This window comes from Euprymna scolopes, chromosome 5 (genome assembly GCF_053919585.1).
Source record: "Euprymna scolopes isolate OS-2025 chromosome 5, ASM5391958v1, whole genome shotgun sequence".
Taxonomy (NCBI): Eukaryota; Metazoa; Mollusca; class Cephalopoda; order Sepiida; family Sepiolidae; genus Euprymna; species Euprymna scolopes.
Genome location: NC_136486.1, coordinates 177,299,148 through 177,317,990, shown reverse-complemented (window position 1 = coordinate 177,317,990; position 18,843 = coordinate 177,299,148). Strand labels below are relative to the sequence as shown.

At 29.1% G+C, this 18,843-nt stretch overlaps 1 protein-coding gene across 1 annotated transcript in view; it reads right to left on the bottom strand.

The window, feature by feature from the left end:
- LOC145277050 (rho GTPase-activating protein 6-like) overlaps positions 1–18,843 on the bottom strand; it is an 840,447-nt gene that overhangs the window by 719,976 nt on the left and 101,628 nt on the right. The gene's annotated exons all lie outside the window — the stretch shown is intronic.

Here is an 18,843-nt window from a genome sequence, read left to right as displayed (position 1 = left end):
CTTTATATCACAGTTAAATACTTTATATCACTATTAAATCATTTATATTACTGTTAAATACTTTATATTACTGTTAAATACTTTATATTACGGTTAAATACGTTATATCATTTTAAATACTTTATATCACTGTTAAATACTCAAGTCGTTGATACTAAATAAAACGACAAACCGTGACCTTTATAAATATGCTTTTCCCTGTAATCTGTTATTAATTTTTATATTCATTTGTTTCTTTTTTGTGTGTATTTTTAACGATTTTCTAACTTCGCATCTTCAATGTAAGTCCGGATAAATATGTGAAGATGAAGTAAATGTCATAAGCAGTCGCTTTAACATCATGCTGCACTGTTTGACTTGTGTTGAGTTTTTACTCTTTATATTTTCATAAAAACATACTCGCACACCTCGTCACGTGATATGTCACCAACAATAGAATTTGTTGTTACAACAGTGTTCGTTTCTTTGCAAAACAGGGAGGGGACATTTTAACTTTTTGTTAACTATCGGGCATTTCGATCAGTATATTCAATTTTATCCACAACAAATCAGCTGGTGTCTACCATGAAATATCTCTGATCATAATGTTCGCTTAGAAGCATTCGGACATAGTTCATCAAATAGGACTATTGGATGACGAGAGAATTGCGATTTAGAAAAATGTCCAAATGTTCATAGCGATTAAAAAAAATCTCTGAAAATAGATTTGATGCTGTTGTTTTGCTTTTTTCACATTTTATCTGTTACATTGCGATGAAATTTTTTGTCTTTTAGAACTTTCTGTTTTTTTCTGACGAGTCCACGGAGATATATCCAGTATTGACATACAAATATTGATAACGTCTACATTAACAAAACAGATTTGTAAATGTCGCCGAAGTTTTTATTTATAAAATTGATTGATAAGATGAATGAAATATATTTACTTTAGATATTTATTAATGACCTTTTGTTGCATTTAAAACTGATTAAAAAGTTTGGTATGAATGAAAATGATCTATGTATATAAAGAATAGAAAATATACACAAAAATGCGCATTTTAACATGCCTATATATATATATATACACACACACTTATATCCACATATATATGCATACATACACACAAATATATGTATACAGAAGCATATATATATATACATATGTATGTATAGACACATTATATGTACACGCATTATATATATATGTATACACGCATTATATATATGCATATATATATATATAACTACTTAATTTACTCACATAAAATTAATATACGAAAGTATAGATTTATGCGTAAACTTTAAGTATTTACTTCAAAAGTGCTTAACACGTAGGTAGAGCTAGTTAGTAATTTATAAAATATATATGGCGACTAAGCTACAGTGAATATTCGGCGTTTCATCCACTCTAGGATTCGTCAGGCTTATACGCATAAGCCTGATGAATCCTAGAGTGGATGAAACATACGCATAAGCCTGACGAATCCTAGAGTGGATGAAACGCCGAATATTCCGTGTAGCTTAGTAGTCATATATATTTTATAAATTACTATATATATATATATATATATATATATATATATATATATATATATAAACAGAGAGAGAGAGAATAAATGACAAAAAAGTTATATTCCAAAATTCATGATGTTGACCATCTTATAATGTATTCCTTTAATTCAGTTGACTTATACAATTCTTGACAATATCAGTTTCGTAGCGCAAAATCAATCACTTAATTATTATATCAATCAATCATAATAGATTCACTGATTGATATAATAATTAAGTGATTGATTTTGCGCTACGAAACCGATACTGTCAAGAATTGTATAAGTCAACTGAATTAAAGGAATACATTATAAGATGGTCAACTTCATGCATTTTTTTAATACAACCTTTTGTCATTTATTCTCTATATTGCTCTGTAATTACATTGAGCTTCTTATATAAGCATTGATATATAATAAGAAAATATATTTCTACAGAAATATATATATATGTGTGTGTGTGTGTGTGTGTGTGTGTGTGTGTGTGTGTGTGTGTGTGTGTGTGTGTGGAAAAAAGGAAAATACACATCTTATTAATAATGAATATTCATATCAAATGATCCTGATGGACTTAAGCGAGATAATCTTGATTATATCCCCTGGCTAATTAATTGAACAGTTAATCGGTTACCAGCGCAAAGTGGTATCCCGAGTTTTATTCATATTCGACGCTGATTATTTTTCTTTCATAATAATTTATATGTCTTTTTTGGAACTAAGAATTTGAACGCTTCTTTTACCGTAGGCCATACTTTCACTACTGCTTTATACACCTCCGAGTGCTGGACATCGCCGAATAAAGCAGGAACTTTAAAACGTACGAATTCAATTTGTGAGGTGTCCATTAGCTTATTCCATATCTGTACAGAATCGATACATACAATGCAACGTGCGACAATGTCAGAAGTCCACTCTTCGAATTTACAGCAAACTCAGAAATAATTTACTTCTGAAACGTCCGCCACTCGTAATTACCCAGAGTTTGCGCGATGTGATATTCTCAGTTGGAGACGAGACTTGACACGACGTGATTCGGCGAGATTTTTAGAGTAATGTTGCGAGGCTCTTACGGCGCGTGCATGCTCGCCTTACGAGGTCAGCAGGCAATTATTTTATTAAGCGGGTTAAGGGTGTTCACGTGTCTACTTCCGGTCAGTCTATTGTCACGAGAAACGGATGCCGTTAGAAAACCGGAAAAGATAGCTGGGTTTAGAATAGACTGCTTTGCTTAAGAACGAATCAGCATTCATTAAAACTGTCTCTACGCAAGAACAGCCAAATAAAGTAAGTTATATCAGTTCCATGCAAAAGTATTTGCCGCTTTGTTGAACGGTTATTTTTAACCGTTGTAATTTCTTTGCTGCATATTGCTATTGCTTAAACATATCGCCATGATTATTTCATAACGTTCTTTCAGCTTAATCATTCATACTTTTCTGCAATATTTTCATCCGACCCGAAACAACTTTCTTTAGTCAACAGAAAAGGGAGTCATCTTCCATCATGATAATGCTCATCCCCACACATCAGAACTAATCAGCGATATCTTATGAAAATTTTGTTGGGAAATCCTTTACCATATTACAGATTCTCCTGGCTCCTTCGAATCATCACTTATTTTGAGGATTACAAAACTATTTAGATGACCTTAAGTGAGCATCAAGAAATTAAGTTAAACACACCCTGTACCTAAATCTGTAGCGGCACTCACCTGAGACCGGTTCAACCGGCCCCAATGGTGTTAACCGCAACTCGCGTCAAAGCTATTCACCTCTGTCGGTCGGTTGCAGAGTCGACGGCATGATTCAGCTATTCACAGTCCCAGCGACGGACACCAAAAACATGAGAACCGGACATGATCTCCACATCTGCTTTTACTGTTGCGAGCCAAGTCTTAAGTTGGCCATTTTGCCGCTTCTTTCAACCAGTGTGTGCAATAAGCTGAACATGAGTTCGATTAACATTTCACATTAAAACTAAGAATTTGACAAGTGAAGCATTGTTGGCAGAGTTATTAAGCTGTTATTTTTATGAAGCAAATTTTCGAAAAACGTATTTCATTGCCAAGATAAAATTTTAAATCGACAAAGATTTTGCACCGACCTAATAGGTAACCTAGGCAAGTACACACACACACACACACACACACACACACACACACACACACACACACACACATACCGCGCGGATACGTAGAAATTTCCAAGTTGGTATTTGGAGGCGCATTGAACTCACTGGGAAATATGCATGTTAAGACGTGCCTCTTGGAGAAGGAAAATTTTTATGTAAAAAACAGAGTCTGCTGTCTGCTTTTTCGTGTTGCAGTTATTGCACCGACAAAGGTTAGTAGTTGTACTAAAAATTGTGGCTGGTTCTGCACAAAGCTTTCACCACTATGAACAAATTATTTGTATGGATTTCCGAGCAACTTACATTGTTGTGGTTGAGCTTATACGTCGAAACCGACGGGCGGTTCCATAATATATATATATATATATATATATATATATTTGAAAAAGAGCATTCCAGCAGAGTGCGCTATTATAAGGTAAAGTCCGAAAATAAGAACGTATTATTTATTTAGAGATAAGTATCGGCTGAAGAGAGCTTTATATGTTTATTTAAAACGGTCCCTAATTATTATGTTTGAAACCGATGGTACCGATGACTTATCACATCTAAAGTTTCTGTAAATAAAAACAAACATATATATATATATATACGAGGGACGTGCAATAAGTAATGCCCCTAACCCACTTCCCAAAGAAGTAGAGCAACGAAACTTGGCACAGTTATTAGTCTTTCTCTACATAGAAACCACCCAGAGTTATGCATTTCTCCCATCGTTGGATGTAGCTCTGGAGACCGTTTTTGTAGAACACCCCAGGTTGGTCCTCCAACCACAACGTGACTTCAGAAATCAAGGCTGCATCATCTGGCAAACGCTTTCCTTTCAAAAACAACTTCATGGCTGGAAAGAGGTGAAAGTCAGAGCGTGCAAGGTCAGGAGAGCAGGAAGGATGGGGGAGGGTTTCATAACCATACCCCATGCTTCTGATCTGGCGACATGCGAGTTGTGGACCGGAGCGTTGTCCTGCAGGAGGAGGGTACCTTTGCTGATCTTTCCCCGCCTCTTGATTTTGATAGCTTCCCTTAATTTCCTCAAAAGTGAAGCATAATAGGAGCCTGTAATTGTGGTACCCTTTGCCAGGAAATCTGTCATCACTACTCCGTCCTGGCCCCAGAAGACTGTGAGCATGACCTTGCCAGCGAAGGGCTACACCCTTACCTTCTTTGGAGGTGGTGAGTCCAAGTGCTTCCACTGCATTGACTGGGTTTTGGTCTCTGGATCTTAGTGATGGACCCAGGTTTCATCCTGTGTAATCAGTCTTTTGAAAACTTGGACTCATCTTCTTGGCATATCTCCAAATTCATCCTCGAGCACTCGACGCGTTCTCGTTTCTGGAATGGTGTGAGCAACTTGGGAATCCATCTGGCAGACACCTTATGCATATACAAATGGTCATGAATGATAGTTTCCACAGACCCTGTACTAATCTTGACATCCTAGGCTATTTGGCGAACAGTAATGCGCCGATCTTTCAAAATGGCAGCCTCAACTTGACGGACAGATGCCTCATCAATGGCAGAGGGGGGCGATAATATGCATAAGTTTAAATGTAACGTAAACCACCATCGTGTTTTTAAATTAGACATGGTCCCAATTAGTAGCCTTTTACGATATGCCTTGTTTGAAGTAAAGGTGCGTGAAAAAATGGTTTACGACGATTTTCAAAGGAAACTCTACAAGATCTGAATTCTTTAAAGATCACAGAAATCTGTTTACGGTGTTGGCGCATATAGCAACGCGAATGCGTGATGTATCGATATTTCTAGTGATATTAATGTAGGCATAGATCGATAATCAAGACGAAATGGAGCAGGCGGATGCAAATACCTGATTGATAGATGCATGGACTCGGAAAACGGAAAATAAACAGAAATATCCAATGATTGTGTAGTCGAAGTTTTATTTTTTTCATGTTTTTTTTTCTAAAGATTGTAAATAAAAATATTTGTTTTTAATAAATTTCTGAAAATTTTAATCACAAAAAGTAAAAACGGATGTGCAGAAAACACGTACGTTCAGTCTGAGGTTTTAACGGAATTGTAATGCTACTTGCAAGTTATCCGTGACAGACAGACCGACAGGATCTTTTTTATAGCAATGTATAGACTCATGGAAACATGGTTTATTTACCTGATTTTTTTTAATTATGGTTTTTACAGACTTTACATATCACACTTTTTAACAAAATTCTTCAGCAAAAAAAAAGTAATAAAATTTGAAAAATAAAAAATTATAACATTACAATTAATATAACAAAAAAAAATAATAATAAAATTTGAAAAATAAAAGATTATAACATAACAATCTACAACTTTTACATTTTTATGCTAATTCTATATTTATTTGCAAAAATCAATCCAGTTTTTAACTTCATGGATTAAAGGAATAATCTTTTGTATTCCTTTTGTTGGACAATAAATTTTGTAAATTTTTATTTGCATAATTTAATTCCCCTCATATGTTGATGATTTATCTAAAATGTGGAGAATTTTTTAGGATATGATTGGATATGTAAATATTGATATTTTATTAATATTTGTCTTTAATTCTTTTTAATATATTTTATGATTGGATATGTAAATATTGATATTTTTATTAATTTTTGTCTTTAATTCTTTTGAATATATTTTATGATTGGATATGTAAATATTGATATTTTTATTAATATTTGTCTTTAATTCTTTTGAATATATTTTATGATTGGATATGTAAATATTGATATTTTTATTAATATTTGTATTTAAATTTTTTTGAATATATTGTATGATTGGATATTTAAGCATCAATATTTTTAAAATCTTTTTATTTAATTATTTTAAATATTGTATGATATTACATTGTATGATTGGATATGTAAACATCAATATTTTTATTAATATTTTTGTTTATTTATTTTTAATTCTTCGTGTTATTGGATATGTAAATATTAATATTTTATTAATATTTGTGTATAATCTTTTAATATATTGTATGATTGAATATGTAAATGTTAACATTTTTATTAATATTTTTGTTTAATTATTTGAATTTATTGTATGATTGGAAATGTAAATATCAATATTTTTATTTATATTTTAATTTGTATTTTAAATTCATTGTATGCGTTAATATGTAAGTATTAATGATTAATTATTTTTAATATATTGTATGATTAAGTATGTAAACATTGATATTTTTATTAATATTTTTAATAAACTTTTTTAATATATGTTACAATGTCTTTTTCGGCGTTAAAAGAAAATCTCCAAAAATCTACATTTCATAACATTATTTTTTTTTAAATCGATTTTTATAACAGATTATTTTGTTGAACAATAATCACAAAAATGTAAATATTTTTCAAGACAAGAAATGATGAATGAACAAAAAATAAAATATAAAGTAAAATATCCTTGAATAATGCATCGCAGAAACGACTAATACTATTTGAATAATTATAAACCTCTGTGGATCGTCAAGGCATCCTTGCTTGTTTGCTTGCTTTAATCTTATCATTTTTTGATTCGGTTGCTTTGGAACGTTATTGATTTGGTGAGGGAGCGGTAGTCTTATAAATATTATCGTAATTTTTAAAAATTTCTCTTTTTATAGACTTTGCATATCATCATTTTTCTTCATGAAATTCAGGTTTGCATACAGAGGTTATTTTCTTCTTAAAGTAACAATTGAAATAAATACAAATGTAAAAGCCGGGTTGAATGGGTTGCAGTTACATTTTTAACGAAACAGAATATTTAGTTATTAATATTAGTTTAAATCAGCTTTGTTTCTGTTTTATTTAACAACAAATAAACAATGTTCAGATTATTTAAAACTGAAACGTTATTCAGTCGAAACACATTCATAAGTTTGACTACATTCCACCACATGTCCACAATTTTAAATAGTTTCATGGTTCAGATTCATTAGATGACGATTGATTATCTGTATTATAAGTGGACTAACTTGATATCCGGCGTTACCCGGTCGTACAATGCGCTTAAATATATTTTAATTTATGCAGATTGCGTATAAATTATAGAATCAATCCGCTATTGATTATTATATATTACGAGGAATAACTTGCCCGGTGGACTAATTTGCAAAACCAAAATTAAAAAGTAATAATGATAATGTCCTTCATCGAATTCCGTCTGTGTTTGTTTACAGTATCAAGATTTGCGGTGATTTGAAATGGTAACTCTTCTTTTATCGTAAATTGAACTCCTTAGTAAGAAAAAAATAAAATAAAATGGTGAAATACATCTGGGTTTGGGCACGGGATTATTCGACCTGTAGTCAGTGCTCTGCCACTAAGCTACATCTCCAGATGACAATAATTCTATTTTGGGTTTTATTTTTAGGAAGAAATGATTTGCTGAAATGTTATCATCTATCTTGACCTGTGTAACGTAAAATATCCCCTGTAAAAATTCTTTTTATCTATAAGAGAAAAAAAAATACTTTTAAAATCAGATTTTTTCGATTTTCGATACTTATCGGATGAATTTCTGTACAAAACATATCTAAGAACACTGCCAGAAATATAAATTACTTTTGTGTGAAATTTTCAAAAGATAGACTCAGCCGTTTCGGAATCTTTTAGAAAGAAACTCACACACACACACACACACACACACACACACACACACACACACATACAAAGTGACTTTGATATAGTAGAGAATATTCGGTCTATCATTCTCAACAATTTTTCTCAACGATGTAACTTCTAGCGTCTTCACCATTCGTGGCACAACTCACAAAATGCGTCTAATTTGCTGTATCTTATTGGTTTGAGGTTCAAGCTTTACTACGGGCGATGCTAAGAAAACAATTAAGAATTATTAAAGACTTCGATCCGATCATGGGTAACGAACAAAGAACAATAAACTTGTGTTTTAGATTTTTATCTCGTACAAATTTCCGAGTCTGCTAAGATCCAACCCAAGAAGGCCGGAGTTTACATCGGCCTAAACTTTATTAGAAGAACATCGAAGATGAAAACAGTTGTCTGAATGATCAAGAAATGAACACCATCAATTTATTCTCCATTTAATAAAATCACGCTATAAAATGAAGCAATTTTTACCTTCATTTTTAGTTTAAAATAGCGAAAGTGCTTAATGAGAGGTATAAATAAACACGTCCGATAGAACAAAAAAGTTGACCCAAAGAGACAATGAAAATAGGAAATTATACTCTTTAGAATGGAGAGATAGAGAAAGGTGGGAAGAAACATAGAGGAAAGATGGGTTAAAGCGAGGGTGCATGGTCGTTATGCTTACTAAAGGTATTAAACAGTATGAGGTTTCACCTCTTAATGAAGAGATTGCGAAAGCAAATAAAATATCAGAATACCCAGATTGCATCATAGATTTTGCATCACTTAACATCCGAATGTTCACATCAATTTGTCATACAACCGTAACGATCATCATTGAAACCTATTACACTAAACAAGTCTATCATTACATTGTGCACCTTCTCCAAGTGATGTTACCCCAAGTAACAGCACGAAACTGGATACTCCACCAGACTAGATAAATTCTTGTCCTGGAATTCAGTAAGACCAAGAGACCAAAATAAAAGATATACTACAATGTATGAAAATGGTTAATTGGGGAGAGGAAAATTATGTTCTCAATTTCTTTACTAACTCAGTGTTTGAGAAATAAAGAACTTAAATGGAACATTCGAATGTCTATGTATCTCATATAGACTTGAAATGTTAGCCCCAGGTTGTGGGCCCCTTGATTTCTGAGAACTTCGACTGAAGTAAAATAAAACAAAAAAAGGGACAATGATATTATTCTATGACTAAAAGTGATACTCGGCGTTGCCCGGTGCCAGAAAACTAAATAAAAGTGTGTATAATTTATTTCTATTAAAACTTTTACATGCTGCCTTAAATAAGTTTACACACTTATTTGTACGGGCATTTAAAATTGTCGCAGACTCTTGAAAATTCAGTATATTATTCCTATATATATCTTATGAGATAACTGACAAGTTTTATGAGTTCAGGTTCAAATGAACAGCTAAATCAGGAATTGGAATACACCCTACTAAAGCCTGATTGTCACAGCTGGTGAATGTCAAAAATGCAATATGGACGTGAAAGCACTTCAGAAGAACGATATGCAATAAAATCCTGCTTTAAACTTAGAAAAAATGGCACAGTAACGTATGGAATGCTTCAGGTAGCTTTTGGACCATCTTGTTTCGAGCATCAGTTTTGGAGTGGCATAATAGATTCAAGGAAGATATGGAGTCTGTGAGGAATGATAAGAAGTGTGTGAGGGGAAAAAGGAAGTTAGAACACCAGAGTTGATTGGCCAAATAAAGAATTTCATGGATAAGGACTATCGCGTGTCTATAGAGACAATAAGATCACAGTTTGATATCAGTGTGGGAACTGTACACACAATTATTCGCGAGGAACTGAAGATGCAGAAGAGTTGCACGAAGTTTATTTCAAGGGTACTCCATCCTTGTCACAGACTATTTGACCAAGATGCGCATCAAAACAATTCCTCACTCTCCCTATAGTTCATACCTTGCTAACTGTGACTTTTGTTTATTCCGTAAACTCAAGAAAAACTTTAGATGTTAGGAGACAATTGAGGGGATGAAAGAGGCTGTGAAAGGATTATTGACATGCTCACACAAGATGGCTTTCCAGAAGTTGTTGGAACGGTAGAACAAGTGCATTGCATTCGGAGGAGATTACTTCGAAGGGGACTAGATTTTCATGTGTGTATCTTCAATAAAAGTGCTTATACGAAAAAAGTCTGGAAACTTATTGAAGGCATTTCGTATAAGTCTACCTTTCTAAATTCGCCTACGTATCTCCTTTCTTTCTTTAGAATTCTCTCCTTGTTCCTTGCTTTCCCGGCTGTACTAACAGGGAGAAATATAGATGAACAAATATCTTGGTGCTCAACTCCCTACTTAGAGTGTCTCTCTTTTTGTGTGAAACGAACTGAATTCGAACTTGGGGCATCTAGGTCGTCAGTTTGTATCGTTAATAACTGAACCTGCGTCACCTCCCGGTAAAGTTGATTTTAACAAAAGTAAATGCAAACATTATTTATTGGTTGTTTTAAACTCATGTTGTTTGGGTGTAAACTGGGATATTGGGTTTGAAATTATTTTTTCACGTAATACTTTTTTGCAAAACAATCTGCATATATATATATTAGCGGGGATTGTTTGGTTGAAAAAATACGCTTAAAAATGATAATTCATGCAATGGCGTATTTATTATTATAGAGTCAATTATGTGATATCATATTATGCCCAATATATAGTTGTGATTTCAAAAGTAAAAAAAATATAACTTTGGTACCATCAGCTAGAATTGAACCCGAAACTAAAATTTACAAGATTCAAACAAACAAGCAATGACGCCCCGACGATCCACCGAGGTTTATAATTATTAAAATAGTATTAGTCGTTTCTACGATGCATTATTCAAGGATATTTTACTTTTTATTTATTTTTTGTTTTGTTCATTCATCATTTCTTGTCTTGAAAAATATTTACATTTTGTGATTATTGTTCAACAGAATAATATGTTATAAAAATCGATTTCAAAATAGATAATGTTTGGAATGTAGATTTTTCGAGATTTTTTAAAAACAACGTACAATATATTCCAAACAGTTAAACACAAATATTAATAAAAAATATTGATGTTTACATATCCAATCATACAATATATTCAAAATAATTAAATAAAAATATTAATAAAAAATATTGATGTTTACACATCCAATCATACAATATATTCAAAATAATTAAATAAAAATATTAATAAAAATATTGATATTTACATATCCAATCATACAATATATTCAAAATAATTAAATAAAAATATTAATAAAAAATATTGATGTTTATATATCCAATCATACAATATATTCAAAATAATTAAATAAAAATATTAATAAAAATATTGATATTTACATATCCAATCATACAATATATTCAAAATAATTAAATAAAAATATTAATAAAAATATTGATGTTTACATATCCAATCATACAATATATTCAAAATAATTCAATAAAAATATTAATAAAAAATATTGATGTTTACATATCCAATCATACAATATATTCAAAATAATTAAATAAAAATATTAATAAAAAATATTGATATTTACATATCCAATCATACAATATATTCAAAATAATTAAATAAAAATATTAATAAAAATATTGATGTTTACATATCCAATCATACAATATATTCAAAATAATTAAATAAAAATATTAATAAAAATATTGATGTTTACATATCCAATCATACAATATATTACAAAAAAATTAACTAAAAATATTAATAAAAAATATTGATGTTTATATATCCAATCATACAATATATTCAAAATAATTAAATAAAAATATTAATAAAAATATTGATGTTTACATATCCAATCATACAATATATTCAAAATAATTAAATAAAAATATTAATAAAAATATTGATGTTTACATATCCAATCATACAATATATTCAAAATAATTAAATAAAAATATTAATAAAAATATTGATGTTTACATATCCAATCATACAATATATTCAAAATAATTCAATAAAAATATTAATAAAAATATTGATGTTTATATATCCAATCATACAATATATTCAAAATAATTAAATAAAAATATTAATAAAAATATTGATGTTTACATATCCAATCATACAATATATTCAAAATAATTAAATAAAAATATTAATAAAAATATTGATGTTTACATATCCAATCATACAATATATTACAAAAAAATTAACTAAAAATATTAATAAAAAATATTGATGTTTATATATCCAATCATACAATATATTCAAAATAATTAAATAAAAATATTAATAAAAATATTGATGTTTACATATCCAATCATACAATATATTCAAAATAATTAAATAAAAATATTAATAAAAATATTGATGTTTATATATCCAATCATACAATATATTCAAAATAATTCAATAAAAATATTAATAAAAATATTGATGTTTATATATCCAATCATACAATATATTCAAAATAATTAAATAAAAATATTAATAAAAATATTGATGTTTACATATCCAATCATACAATATATTCAAAATAATTAAATAAAAATATTAATACAAAATATTGATGTTTATATATCCAATCATACAATATATTCAAAATAATTAAATAAAAATATTAATAAAAATATTGATGTTTACATATCCAATCATACAATATATTCAAAATAATTAAATAAAAATATTAATAAAAAATATTGATATTTACATATCCAATCATACAATATATTCAAAATAATTAAATAAAAATATTAATAAAAATATTGATGTTTACATATCCAATCATACAATATATTCAAAATAATTCAATAAAAATATTAATAAAAAATATTGATGTTTACATATCCAATCATACAATATATTCAAAATAATTAAATAAAAATATTAATAAAAATATTGATGTTTATATATCCAATCATACAATATATTCAAAATAATTCAATAAAAATATTAATAAAAATATTGATGTTTATATATCCAATCATACAATATATTCAAAATAATTAAATAAAAATATTAATAAAAATATTGATGTTTACATATCCAATCATACAATATATTCAAAATAATTCAATAAAAATATTAATAAAAATATTGATGTTTATATATCCAATCATACAATATATTCAAAATAATTAAATAAAAATATTAATAAAAATATTGATGTTTACATATCCAATCATACAATATATTCAAAATAATTAAATAAAAATATTAATAAAAATATTGATGTTTATATATCCAATCATACAATATATTCAAAATAATTAAATAAAAATATTAATAAAAAATATTGATATTTACATATCCAATCATACAATATATTCAAAATAATTAAATAAAAATATTAATAAAAATATTGATGTTTACATATCCAATCATACAATATATTCAAAATAATTCAATAAAAATATTAATAAAAAATATTGATGTTTACATATCCAATCATACAATATATTCAAAATAATTAAATAAAAATATTAATAAAAATATTGATGTTTATATATCCAATCATACAATATATTCAAAATAATTCAATAAAAATATTAATAAAAATATTGATGTTTATATATCCAATCATACAATATATTCAAAATAATTAAATAAAAATATTAATAAAAATATTGATGTTTACATATCCAATCATACAATATATTCAAAATAATTCAATAAAAATATTAATAAAAATATTGATGTTTATATATCCAATCATACAATATATTCAAAATAATTAAATAAAAATATTAATAAAAATATTGATGTTTACATATCCAATCATACAATATATTCAAAATAATTAAATAAAAATATTAATAAAAATATTGATGTTTACATATCCAATCATACAATATATTCAAAATAATTCAATAAAAATATTAATAAAAAATATTGATGTTTACATATCCAATCATACAATATATTCAAAATAATTAAATAAAAATATTAATAAAAATATTGATGTTTATATATCCAATCATACAATATATTCAAAATAATTCAATAAAAATATTAATAAAAATATTGATGTTTATATATCCAATCATACAATATATTCAAAATAATTAAATAAAAATATTAATAAAAATATTGATGTTTACATATCCAATCATACAATATATTCAAAATAATTCAATAAAAATATTAATAAAAATATTGATGTTTATATATCCAATCATACAATATATTCAAAATAATTAAATAAAAATATTAATAAAAATATTGATGTTTACATATCCAATCATACAATATATTCAAAATAATTAAATAAAAATATTAATAAAAATATTGATGTTTATATATCCAATCATACAATATATTCAAAATAATTAAATAAAAATATTAATAAAAAATATTGATATTTACACATCCAATCATATCCAGAAAAAGTCTCAATATTTGAGATAAGTCATTGACATACGAGGAGGAATTAAAAATTTCAAATAAAAATTTACAAAATTAATTGTTCAACACAAATGATTTTTTCCTTTAATTTATGATTGGTCTTTATTTGCAGAGAAATAAATATAGAACTCGCATAAAAATGCAACACTTGTAAATTTTAATGTTTGAATTTTACAATATACACATTTTCATTGTTTTTACCGAAGAATTTAATACAGAAAAAGGATGAGATGTAAAGTGTATTAAAACAGAATTTTAAAAAAAACTTAGGATAGTATTTATAGGACTTCCACCCCTCAGCAAATCAATAGAGTTCCAACATGAATAATATCCACGCCGCAGAATTCCGCAGAATTACAAATTATATAATACTGTTTACATAAATTCCTAATAAATATTAATATCAATTTTATAAGACAATCACAAGCGGATAAATAGAGCTCAATAATGTAGAGATGAGATGAGTTATTCATTGAAAAACCATGGATTAAGGAAACAAGTTTAATAACACTGTGCAACACTACAAAAAAGTACAGGATATCTGCAGCAATTTTTGTATACCTAGTAACGTGGAAATTTTATTTCTGGCTTTCTTTTTGTTGAATTAGGTATAATTTGTGCAAAATTGCCACAGTCGTAAATTTCAGTAAAAACGTCAAAAATGGGTTACTGACGCATTTGTAGTCACACATTATGTGTATTAAATTATAAATCTTAAGAGAAAAACACAGTTTAATATACACATATTATGTACATTATTTGTTAAATCATTTATTTGAATCATTTATTTGCTAAAGTCAGCCGAAATGAGCTATTTTTCCAGATTTAAGAGAGCTAGCTTGGTTAGCATAATATTTTCTAGACCAAGGGCTAATTTTTTCAAAAGTAAAAACATAATGCTGTAGCACATGGTTTGGTGTTCACCACCTTCCGAAAAGCCGTCAAGAAAGGCATTTTTTTAATGTAGGCTAAAAAAATAAAGGAAAAGAAGCTAAAACCTGCCTCAGAACCTTATTTGTAGGGCACGGGAAAAAATCTGAGGGTTAAAAATAGATATCCATTTAATAAAGTATTTTTTAACTAAAAACTACAATAAAGACCGGGTTATTGTGTATTTTAATGTTTTAAACATAAAGGGGCATTTTATACATTCTTTTCTGAAAATTTACTAAATTAAATGCAAAAAATAGAAATGAAATTTTATCAACCCCTTACTTTATGTACGAAAGAATCTAATAACTTGCTAGTGGGCGTTTATAATGGCTTAACATGTTCACATTATGGAATCCTTATTTTTCTTTATAAAACAATTTACTTTTTTTCTTGTCTTTATTCTTTAGATGCAGTATAGGCTTTGACGATGACTTCAAGACAGTGCAAAAATGATCCAAGCAAATTCTGCTACATATGTGGCGAATTAACATTTGCTAAAGAAAGGCGCAGCATTACCAGCCATATCAAGAAATTGTACAAGGCGTACTTTCATTTTGATATAGGAGACCAAGATAAGTCATGGGCTCCTCATGCCTGTTGCCTTACATGTGTGAAAACATTGAACGCATGGTATGCAAAAAAGAATGTTCACATGAAGTTTGGTGTGCCAATGATTTGGCGAGAGCAGAAAGATCATTCTAATGATTGCTATTTTTGTCAGCAAGACTATACGGGCTGTACAACAGCAAAAAAAAAAGAAACACATTGTTTACCCAAATTTGCAATCAGCAATGCGCCCAATTGAGCACTCAAAAGAATTACCTGTACCAAAACCCCCTGATCAGGAAATGTGGAGTTCAAGCAGTGGGGATGAACATTACAGTGATGAAACAGTAGAATTTTCTAATTCAGAAAGCAATAATAAACCAATACTATTTTCTCAAGATGCTCTAAATGACTTATGCAGAGATCTTTATTTAACCAAAGACAAAAGTGAACTTCTTGCATCAAGGCTTAAAGAACGAGATCTTCTTAGAAAAGGTGTGAAAATAACATTGTACAGAAAACGTGCACAAAACTTGCATGTTTTGTTCACTTTGACAGATGATTTATGCTTCTGCAATGACATTGTTGGACTTTTTGAACAGCTGGAAATACAATATGATAACACCAACTGGCGACTTTTCTTAGATGCATCCAAGGAAAGCATAAAAGCTGTTTTGCTTCACAATGGGAACACCCTGCCATCTGTTCCTATAGCTTACAGCACAACCATGAAAGAATCATATGAAAATTTAAAAACAGTTTTAGCAAGCATACATTATGAAGTCCATAAATGGCATGTTTGTGCAGATTTCAAGGTTATAGCCATGCTCACTGGCCTTCAGCCAGGCTATACTAAATTTTGTTGCTTCTTGTGCTTATGGGACTTTAGAGCAAGAGCTGAACACTATGTTCGCAAGCACTGGCCCGCTAGAGATGAAATTGAGCAAGGAAAACATAACATCAAACACAAACCACTTCTGAAAAGTGATAGAATCCATTTACCACCTTTGCATATTAAACTCGGTTTGTTCAAGCAGTTTGTGAAAGCACTAGACAAGGATTCCTTGGCATTTGCATATCTTGCAGAAAAGTTTCCTTCATTAAGTCGAGCTAAAATAAAAGAAGGTATCTTCATAGGTCCCCAAATTCGAAAAATTGTTCTTGATGAAACTTTTAACACACATCTCACGAGAAAAGAAAAATGTGCCTTTGAGTCATTCAAGAAACTTTGTGATAACTTCCTGGGAAAACATCGTTCAGAAGACTATGTGCAAGTTGTGAAAGATCTATTGCATCATTTTCATGATATGGGATGTAACATGTCTCTAAAAGTTCATGTGCTCCACTCTCATTTGGATTTTTTTGCTGAGAATCTTGGCCATATGAGTGATGAACATGGCGAAAGGTTCCATCAAGATATTTCATTAATAGAAAAACGTTTTAAAGGAAAATGGAACACTAGTATGTTGGCAGACTACTGCTGGAATTTAAAAAAAGGATGATGACACTCTACACAAGAAAGTTAAGAGGACAAGTGTTGTTTAAACTGGTGAATTCGGTGTTTTTTTTTTCAAAATAATTAATAATAAAGTACATGAAAATGGTACCTAATCCAGAGAAATAAATGTCAGATTTGGAATCAGCATATTTTTCTTACACCGAAACACGTCTTATATGTCTTGTACCTTTTTTTCTATTCAAATTTGTTGCACAGTGTAATTGTTTGTACTCCTTTGTCAAACAATAAATTCAATCTTGTTCTAATTCTACATAATTTTACTCAGATTTTCCATTTATATATATATGTGTGTGTGTATTTCTGTGTGTGTGTGTTTGTTTGTGTGTGTGTTTGTTTGTTTGTGTGTGTGTGTGTGTGTGTGTGTGTGTGTGTGTGTGTGTGTGTGTGTGTGTGTGTGTGTGTTGCTCAAAACATCAGTACAATTCTGTACAATCGGTTTCTTTTAAAAGAATCGACTCATAGTATTAGTGACATTGGAAGAAATGGTACATGTGCTTTTACCACCCAAACACTTCCAGTGTACAAATACGAACCCGGAAGTACAATCGACGTCCGCCACAATTACTTATGACGGATACTCAACTAGTGTTACTTTTGAAGATCATCGACGTCAACGTTGTTAGACATAAAGTGAAAGGAGCGAAAGTGAAAGGAAAGTGCTCGAGCGATAAAATGGAATTTCTCACACCGATATACGATACAGTAGATAATACACATACGATACAGTAGATAATACACATACGATACAGTAGATAATACACATACGATACAGTAGATAATACACATACGATACAGTAGATAATACACATACGATACAGTAGATAATGCACATACGATACAGTAGATAATAGATAATAGATAATAGATATCGATATAGAAATCAAAACTCAATAGCAATTGACAGTTTAACGCTAATGGAATTGGATCACATCCTGTCAGGTTTTGATATCGAAATAAAATGTGCTGAGAATGTATGCATTCTATTAAACAAACCCTCATCATTCTAAATGAGCGTTTTTCCTTTCACGAGACAAGTGAAGCGCAACAATGCAATAAAAACTGCTGGTTGCATAACGCTGAAATCAACAAAAAATAGTAAAAATACACTAAATGGGGGACGATTTATCTATTTAAAATGTCGAACTGGATCGCAATTATCTTGAAGTAAATTAAGCTGAAAATTGTTGGAAAGAAATTTGTAACCTTAAAT